Source organism: Schistocerca americana, chromosome 1 (genome assembly GCF_021461395.2).
Source record: "Schistocerca americana isolate TAMUIC-IGC-003095 chromosome 1, iqSchAmer2.1, whole genome shotgun sequence".
NCBI classification, from domain to species: domain Eukaryota; kingdom Metazoa; phylum Arthropoda; class Insecta; order Orthoptera; family Acrididae; genus Schistocerca; species Schistocerca americana.
This window is the reverse complement of record NC_060119.1, coordinates 1,112,561,947-1,112,571,998: the sequence shown is the minus strand read 5'-3', so window position 1 is coordinate 1,112,571,998 and position 10,052 is coordinate 1,112,561,947.

Here is a 10,052-nt window from a genome sequence, read left to right as displayed (position 1 = left end):
CAGCGGGTGGAGTGGAATTTGTTGTCATATTACAGCTGACCATGTACTATTCAACGTCAGCTCCCAAAGACAACGTCAGTTCTGGTTAACAACGTTGAGATCAGCACTTTTCGGCGTCAGCCTTCCTGTAATCACGACGTCGACAGTATTTTTTCCTGGAATGCCATTCCGCTCCCTCTCCTCTTCCCCGTGGCCAATGGCGTTACATGTGTGTGCTGACGTCATCGTGCTCTCTGCCAATCGCTGTGTGGCCCAGGGCACAGACGTCCCAGCCTGTGGCCTGCAGTATCAACGCCCCATCCCTCGACAGATTTTAAATAGCATAACTCTGTTTGTCATAAGCATCTACGTGTACAACTATATCTACATACTCTGAAAACCACCGTACGTTGCATGGTGGAGGTTGTCACATACCACTACTAGTCATTTTCTTTCCTATTCCACTCACAAAGTTAACAAGGGAAAAGCGGCTATCTCTATGTGTCCGTACGAGCCCTAATTTCTCTCGTCGTATCTTCGTGTTCCGTATACGAAATATACATTGGTGACAGTCGAATCGATCTGCAGTCGGCCTCAAATGCCTGTTCTCTAAATTTCCACACCTTCCACTTTCACTTCTTTCTGTAGTACTGGCTTAACAGTCTAGCTGTCGATAATAATACAGCTGTGTCTGTTTTCTAAAAATGTGTGTCTAATTTTCATGTAGGCAGCATATATCCTTCCCCTTATCATGAAAGTTTGTGCTGTCTTGATTTTGTTCTCTAGTCATTCCTCCTTAGTCATTTTGCATTTTCTGTCAGTGCCATTTTTTAGACTATTCCCTTTTGCCTGTTTCAGTTGCTGTCAATTAAAATCATCTCTTGTGTTATTCACGGATTTTACTAGGCATTAGCTTTTTGCTACACGAGTCTCAGCTGCCCTCTTAATTTCATCTCTCACCTCCACCCATTCATTTTCTATTTTATTCATTTCCCCTTGTTCAATCCAACAATGTCTAACGCTGCCCCTGAAATTTTCAATGAATTCTGGTTTTTCAACTGAGCCAGGCCCCATCTCTTTCGTTTCCCACCTTTCGAATTGTCTTCAGTCGGAATGTGCAGTTAATAACCAATAAATTGTAGTTAGAATCCACATTTACCCCTGAAAGGTTTTGCAGTTTAAAATATTGTTTTGAAACATTTGTCTTACCATAACGTAATCTATTTCAAAGTTTCCAATGTGTCCAGGACTATTCCAGATGCACGACATTGTTTTATGATTTTTTAAACCAATTACACTAAACAACAAACTTGAAGTGACAGCGTTCAAATTACGTGATTTTGAGTTAGTTATATTTATTTCAGTATAAAATGATACAAAATCATCTTCTTCATAAATATTTAGCTTCAGTTTTTTTTTAAAAAAGTAATCTACTCAGTAACTAAGTATGCATTCATGTTCCAAGATAGAGTGTAACAAATTTTAAGTGAATAATTACTTGAATTATGTTATGTGTTATGCATTGATAAATTTCAGTGCCATTCTGGAAGTACAAAAGTAAAGTACTAAGAAAAACTTAACGTAATACTACATGAATGAAAATACTTTATAAGTCTACTTTGTACCTGAACTATGTAAAGCACAAAAGAAAATATATAAATTAAATGGCCACAAATGTATATAAAGAATTACAAATGTTAAATGTCCATATGTACAGGACATACAATTACATACTTTGTTCAGAGATAAATTCAGAAGATGACCATTTCCGCTTGGCTTGACGTTTATACATATACTCGGGAGCATTCCTTATGACAGTCTAGCAGTGATCTGCTAAAATAGTAGGCTCCACTTTCCGGCATACCTCTTCTCAAATGTGGCAATATCTTGATGAAATCTCTCTCCATGTTCATCACTTACTGCACCACAATCTTTGGGGAAGAAGTCAAGACGACTGTGTAAGAAATGCATTTTCAGGGACATGTTGTAACAAAGTTTTCATAAGATGCAATCTCCTTGTAATTTATTGCTCGTTTGTTCCCTAAGAACTGTAAACAGACTGTCTTAAAACATTCCCATGCATGCTTCTCTTCACCTCGTATGATTCCATCAAAAGTATGGTCTCCAAATTCTCTCGAATCTGTGGGCCTACAAAAATGCCCTCCTTTACTTTGGCATCACTAAAGTAAGGGAATTTTTCCCTTAAGTACTTAAATGCGCCACCATCTTTGTTCATTCCCTTAACAAAATTTTTCATGAGACCCAACTTGATGTGCAAGGGAGGGAGCCGAATCTTTTTAGGATATACTAGAGGTTCACTCTAAATATTCTTTTATCTGGTTGAAGAGATTTTCTGGCGGGCCATTCATGTTTACTATAATGAGATGCACGAGCTCCGTTATGCCATTCACAGAGAATACAGCAATATTTAATGTACTCTAACTGCATACTAATATCAGTGCAACCACTTTCAAGTCACCAAAAATCTGCCATTGAGAGTCATTATACTTAATGGCTTCCAGTAAAATTTTCAGGTTTTGGTATGACTCTCTCATATGCACACTATGCGCCACTGGAATAGAAGGAAGCTCATTACTAATATCTAAAAGCACTACTTTTAAGCTCAACTTTGACGAATCAATTAAGAGTCTCCACCCATCAGGGTTGTAATTAATTCTGAGAGCCTTCATTAGACGATTTATGTCGACTCATACCACAAGACTATCTTGCATGTTAAAAAAAAGGAGTGAACTGTTGCTCTCTTCTGCGGCAGAATTAAACATTTTCATTACTTTCCAGAAAATTGCGCTGCTGCAATCTTGATGCTAAAATCTCAGTCTTAGCTTTAGAGAGCTCCAAATCTCTAATAAGATCACTTAACTCATTTTGAGACAATTTTTGTGGATCATCAGTTGATGATAATTTGGTAGAAAGTCTGGATCTTATGATGTACATGGTTCAGGACATTCAGAATCCCCATCAGAAGTAATCTCGTACTCTGTCTGTGGTTCAGGTATTAGCAATCCTTCCTCATGTAAAACTGGACGTATGGCAGGTGGAATGTTAGGATAGATCACTGTCCGCTTTCTGAACGCCTTCATTTGACCATTTATGTCTACACACGCCATAAGACTATCTTGCATGTTAAAAAAAAGGAGAAACCATACAAAAGTAGCAGTCACTGACATGGTTAGTTGGTTGACGCCACATTATGGGCACTGCAAAGGGCATTGAACGTCCTTTCCCTTGCATCCAATTCCTGAGGTTTTTGGCATAAGTGTTGTAGATCAATGTGGAGCCCAGGGTTTATCCTGACCACCAGTTTTGCACCCAAAATAACAACTGTAAACTTTTTTAGTCAGTGGAGTTATTTGCGGTTTTTGTGAGCAAATGTCACTTCTCCACACACATAGCAAAAGGTGTCAGCACTGTTAACACAAACTCGTGGCATTTTTGTTCACTTCAATAGCAGTCAACTTCAACAACTGGTAGCTAATCTGGAAACAAATGTGTAAAAATTATTACATGCATTAATAATGTCACTGAAGTTGAAGACGAGGGAGAAAAAGAGAACACTAAAATTGGTATCAAAATGTGCATACAAGTAAGACCAGGGACAATAATATAATCCATTGTTACTAGTTTTTATGACTTTGACAAACCATTATAATATTTGATTTTAAACTTAACATAAAAATCCGTATATAATTATCTCACCGTAATAAAACAGTGTAAAATGAAAAGTAGGGCTAATTTTGAATTGTCTTTGTGATATTCGCGATCAGCACATTAGGATTGATAGGAATAGTTTATTTTCACTCGATTTACATTTTTATTGTTGCAAAATGTTATTAGTGAAGTTTAACATACGCTTTGTGCAAAATTCTACCAGGCCTTTCATTTCCTTCTCCGTCCACGTTCCATCATTTGTCCTTCTCTTCCTTTTCCAATTATGAAATTGCAATCACCTATCAGAAATTTTGCATCTCTTAACAATCTGAACAATTTATTTTACCTCATTATACATTCTTTCAACTTCAGTATCTGCAATGCTAGCTGGCATATGAAGTTTTACGACTGTGACTGATGTTGGCTCTTTGTATCTAGGCTACGATAATCCACCAGAAACATGTGTTCACAGCTTTCTGCATCAAAAATGGAAAGGCATACAAAGGAGGAATGTGTCACAATTTACCTTGCAACCGAGACGAATATTATTAAACAAATAAGGCAAATGCAACAGAATATCAAGAGTATGTATTACCTGATAGGATCCTCCAACAAAATGTGTTGCATTTGCTGGAACTGTCTCGGCTTTTTACAACGTCTGTCCAGTCTCGCACCGATCAAGAAGCAACGCAGGAAATTCGGAGAGAGGGAGTGAAACACGCCAGCAGGGCCTCGTTGCTTCTCTGTAACTCAATGAAATTACAGAACCGCCACAGTTACACAGAAGTTTGTTTTTATTTAAATGACGACCAGATTCGGGTGTTAGTCCATTATCAAGCCTTCCACGTAAGCCCCATCATAACACCATAATGTGTGTACTCTGGTCACATTGTTTCTATGAGTGGCTACGTGCAAGACAATGTCTGCATAAGGCAATCCAGAGCTCCAAGTGACTGGTGTGCTCTTTCAAGATGTGACCAATGACTTTTCCGGTGAGCTTACGTTTACAAAGTGACGATATTCTCTCTGCCACAAGAGCAACATCTCTCTTCCAGATCGAGCTGCCCGCTTCTAAGTTTATTGATATACGTATATATTGCATAAGGTCTGTCATAACAGAACAGACTCGAGAGATGCAACGTTAAGTGAGACATGGTATTGTAGTAATACTACAATAACTGAAATACAAACATTCCCAAAGGACACCCTCTTTCAATTTCTATGTCTGATTGCACAGACTATTTTCTCTACAATTTTACCTGATAGAGTATGTTTTCAAGACTAGTTGCAACTTTAACTATGTGAGGATGCACGAAGCGATACGAATAGAGACGAACACGAAAAACTGTAGAAGAGACGGAAAGCAAAACACTCAGAATTGTTGGGAAAGTGCGTTGTGTCTGTGGACGAAACAGCATACAGCAGCCAACTTGCTGTAAACTACTGTTAGGACGTTTGGAGCCCATGTAACTCACCACACGAAAACTGTTAGATCTACAGAGAAAATGAACAAGACGAAATTTTATAGTTACATTTTGTACTAGAATATCTTTACGCTAGAGGAAATAGTTTTCGTATTATTCAAGAGAAATATATGAAAGTGACCTTCAAAGACGTTTTTTTAGAATTACTTGAAAACCGTGTCCACCATCAATACAAAATGTAACTACATGAAATTTCCTACAAAAAGGTCCTGGTCATTTTTTTTAGGACTAGCAGTTTGTCTGTAGCGAGCGAGAGAATATGAAAATTTCGCGCTTGGTTTTTGAAGGGGTTGCAGTTAGCATAAAACACATCGGTAGGGGCAGCTGTATCACCCTGTATGTATATAGTAAACTTCCATTATTTTGGACTGCATTAATTCAGAATTTGCAGTAATTCGAACTGCTTTTATTATCGCTGAGTGAAATGTCGCCTTACTGTACCACATACCGTTCACATCAAACTCATTTATCGTAATATGTTGAACGTATGGTCTCCATTTACATTAGCTTCATCTGTGACCGGTAATGAGTAACAAATACAGCGTGGTCCATTGATAGAGACCGGGCCAAATATCTCACGAAATAAGCGTCAAACGAAATAACTACAAAGAACGAAACTTGTCTAGCTTGAAGGGGGAAACCAGATGGCGCTATGGTTGCCCCGCAAGATGGCGATGCCATAGGTCAAACGGCTATCAATTGCGTTTTTTAAAATAGGAACCTCCATTTTTATTATATATTCGTGTAGTACTTAAATAAATATGAATGTTTTAGTTGGACCACTTTTTTCGTTATGTGATAGATGGCGCTGTAATAGTCACAAACGTATAAGTACATGGTATCACGTAACATTCCGCCAGTGCGGACGGTATTTGCTTCGTGATACATTACCCGTGTTAAAACGGAACCAATTGCGGAAAAGGTAGATATCGTGATGATGTATGGCTATTGTGATCAAAATGCCCAACGGGCGTGTGCTATGTATGCTGCTCGGTATCCTGGACATCATCATCCAAGTGTCCGGACCGTTCGCCGGATAGTTACGTTATTTAAGGAAACAGGAAGTGTTCAGCCACATGTGAAACGTCATCCACGACCTGCAACAAATGATGATGCCCAAGTAGGTGTTTCAGCTGCTGTCGCGGCTATTCCGCACATCAGTTGCAGACAAATTGCGCGAGAATCGGGAATCTCAAAAACGTCGGTGTTGAGAATGCTACATCAACATCGATTGCACCTGTACCATATTTCTATGCACCAGGAATTGCATGGCGACGGCTTTGAACGTCGTGTACAGTTCTGCCATTGGGCACAGGAGAAATTACGGGACGATGACAGATTTTTTTCACGTGCTCTATTTAGCGACGAAGCGTCATTCACCAACAGCGGTAACGTAAACCGGCATAATATGCACTACTGGGCAACGGAAAATCCACGATGGCTGCGACAAGTGGAACATCAGCGACGTTGGTGGGTTAATGTATAGTGCGGCATTATGGGAGAAAGGATAATTAGCCCCCATTTTATCGATGCCAATCTAAATGGTGCAATGTGTGCTGATTTCCTACGTAATGTTCTACCGATGTTACTACAAGATGTTTCACTGCACGACATAATGGCGATGTACTTCCAACATGATGGATGTCCGGCACATAGTTCGCATGCGGTTGAAGCGGTACTGAATAGCATATTTCATGACAGGTGGATTGGTCGTCGATGCACCATACCATGGCCCGAACGTTCACCGGATCTGACGTCCCCGGATTTCTTTCTGTGGGGGAGGTTGAAGGATATTTGCTATCGTGATCCACCGACAACGCCTGACAACATGAGTCAGCGCATTGTCAAAGCATGTGCGAACATTACGGAAGGCGAACTACTCGCTGTTGAGGGGAATGTCGTTACACGTATTGCCAAATGCCTTGAGGTTGACGGGCATCATTTTGAGCATTTATTGGATTAATGTGGTATTTACAGGTAATCACGCTGTAACAGCATGCGTTCTCAGAAATGATAAGTTCACAAAGGTACATGTATCACATTGGCAAACAGAAATAAAATGTTCAAACGTACCTACGTTCTGTATTTTAATTTAAAACACTTACGTGTTACCAACTTCTCGTCTAATATTGTGAGCCGTATGTTTGTGTTTATTACAGCGTCATCTATCACAAAGCGAAAAAAGTGGTCCAACAAAAACGTTCATATTTCTTTACGTACTACACGAATATATAATAAAAATGGGGGTTCCTATTTTTAAAAAACGCAAGCCGTTTGACCTATGGCATCGCCATCTTGCGGGCCAACCATAGCGCCATCTGGTTTACCCCTTCAAGATAAGTTTCGTTCTTTGTATTTTTTTCGTTTGACGCTTATTTCGTGAGATATTTGGCCCGGTCACGATCAATGGACCACCCTGTATTTATTTATTTTTTTATTTTCAACATGATTTCTGCATCTGTGGTTACGAATACGTCATCAGTATAACTGTTTGTCAGAAGCATACAACGAAATCACAGCCTGCTCAGTTCAGTTGCCCTGGCACTGGTTCACCCCCATCTGTGCTCGCTTAAAGGTCTATTAGTGAGTCATAAAATACAATACAGTGACCAAAGCGGTTATTAAGAGGGAACATAAAATTTACAATATAGAAGACAAAATGAAAGTACTTGATGAAATCCGAGTTGGTGCTTTTGTTCAGAATGTTATGACAGAGTTAAGCATTGCCTAGTGGACTTTCGTACAACATTAAGAAAAATCGGAAGAAAATTTCGGAGTCTTTAGTAAGAACAAAACGAACTAGAGGGGAAAGGGGATCGGAGAGCATGATCAGAACTGACTACCGTTGATTGTACAACACAGTGTCGTTTTTCCTAGTCCAGCTGGAGGCTGCAACGGAGACATTTGCTGATAAATTATGCCAAAGAGGTTTCAAAGCTAGTACTGGATAGATGTTTAGATACGACAATTGGCTCAGTATAAATGTCAGAAGAATGTGTGGGAAAAGATTAGTTGTAGACGTTGCAAGTGTAGAACCATTGGTAACGAGTTAAACACTTTTATAGAAGAAGGAACTTTTCCTTTCGCACAGGATTGTGTGGAAATCCATTTCCGACAGTACACAGCCCATCGGGAGAGAACGTCGACATCTCAAGGTAAAATGAACATGTAACGAATCACTGGCCTTTTGTGTGCTACTTTTGATCGCTCACACAGTTTAAAAGCGCTCAAAACTGAAGCATCTATGAAACACTAGGCAATCAAAATTATTATACAGAATGCACCAACCATTTATAAATGAAATGAAAGGTCTGGCTTATCATATAGCTTTTCCCTGACTGCTTCGAGAACGACTTCGTCCTGATCTCCGAAAATTACAAATGAAAAGTTAAAATTGAAACATTAATATGTGAAACCGTTACTGAGTTTAGGCAATGCTCCTTCTCATTCCACTCAAATGTCTAGTGACAGTAGATTCATAAATGGTATGTTTCTCACTTCAAAAATCACTTCGCTGATCCATCCTATGGATCTAGAATTTATCCTTACTTCTAAGCGCCTTTATAGCAGCAAGTAATTTGATGGAAGTGTAGTGTTTTTCAGTGCTGGACATACTGGTGGAAACAATGCAGACCAAGATTCTCATGAAACTGAGAGTTTATAATATCAGATGTTGTCATTGTATCTATGTCAGGAAGTAGTGCCTCTGTGGGAGATGCGAACCACCTCATTGTAGATTCAGATGAGAGGACCAAAAGTAAAGTATTCGCTATTCCACAGTAAACATGACATATAAATTTTATGTACGATTCATGCATTCATTTTGGGATACATAAGTATTGTGCATGTGCAGTAGTGTATATATCAAGCTTATTTGTTGTAATATTTGAATACCGATTTCAAATTTTTTTAATTGTGCTGCTCATTATTGTGATGCCTTTACATTAGTTGCTTTTTTATGTTTACTGCCGTTACAGACCGCGTCAATTAACTACAAGACATTTCTGTAAGCTTTTTTTTTTTTTTCCTTCTCTTCTCTGTCCAACCGGCGTTCTGTTTCTGAGCAACACGGACGCTCTTAAACTTGTTGATCAGTGGTCTATACTATGAGTATGGAGTTCAGAGAACCATATTAGTTAACTGAGTATCATCACTTTCGTAGAACATCAATACTTCACCAGCGCCATGAACGTTATCTTCTCCGCATTTAAATGGCGTTTGGAGTGACGTCTCGTGGTAATTATAGGAGCACATCAAATATAATTAATCGTTGTAGTACCAACGCAAACAACCTATCTGAATCATGGGTGCGAGGTTGTTTGGGATTACATATATATTTTACTTTATAGCATATCATGTATCAGAGGCTGGATGAGTAGACCGTATCTAAACTCCACAAAGAAAATAAAACAGAAAAGAAGAGCACACTTGATATAAATATGTAGCCCGTAATGACACTCTTATTATAAAGCTTAGTATGCGCTGAATCACTGTTGAGGCTCATTGTGCATCGTTGTGGACCTTTTATGACATTTTCTCCTCCTACCACGCAAAGAATTGTGTTCGTAAGTACGTTTGATACAAGGAAAGCAGGAAGGTGAAAGTTACGTCGTCTGCTGTGCCACTGAAATTTTCCTTATATAAACAAAGTACTGCTGTCTGCCATGCTGAAGACGATTTCCAACCAGGGGAAGGGTACCTACACTGTAATGTCGAATTTGGACCACACTTATTTTCTGACGATTTTCCACATGATTGAGACACGAAAGTTTGGTTAAAAGGTAATGTGAAAAAAAGAAGGTTCAGCTGGGACAAGTTCTCACCACCTCTCACTTTACAGGCATGCACTTAACCACCTACCATCAGCCGCGTAAAGAATTGTCGTCATGCTTTGCTGTTCTCCCGAGTCGCAGCTGCTCT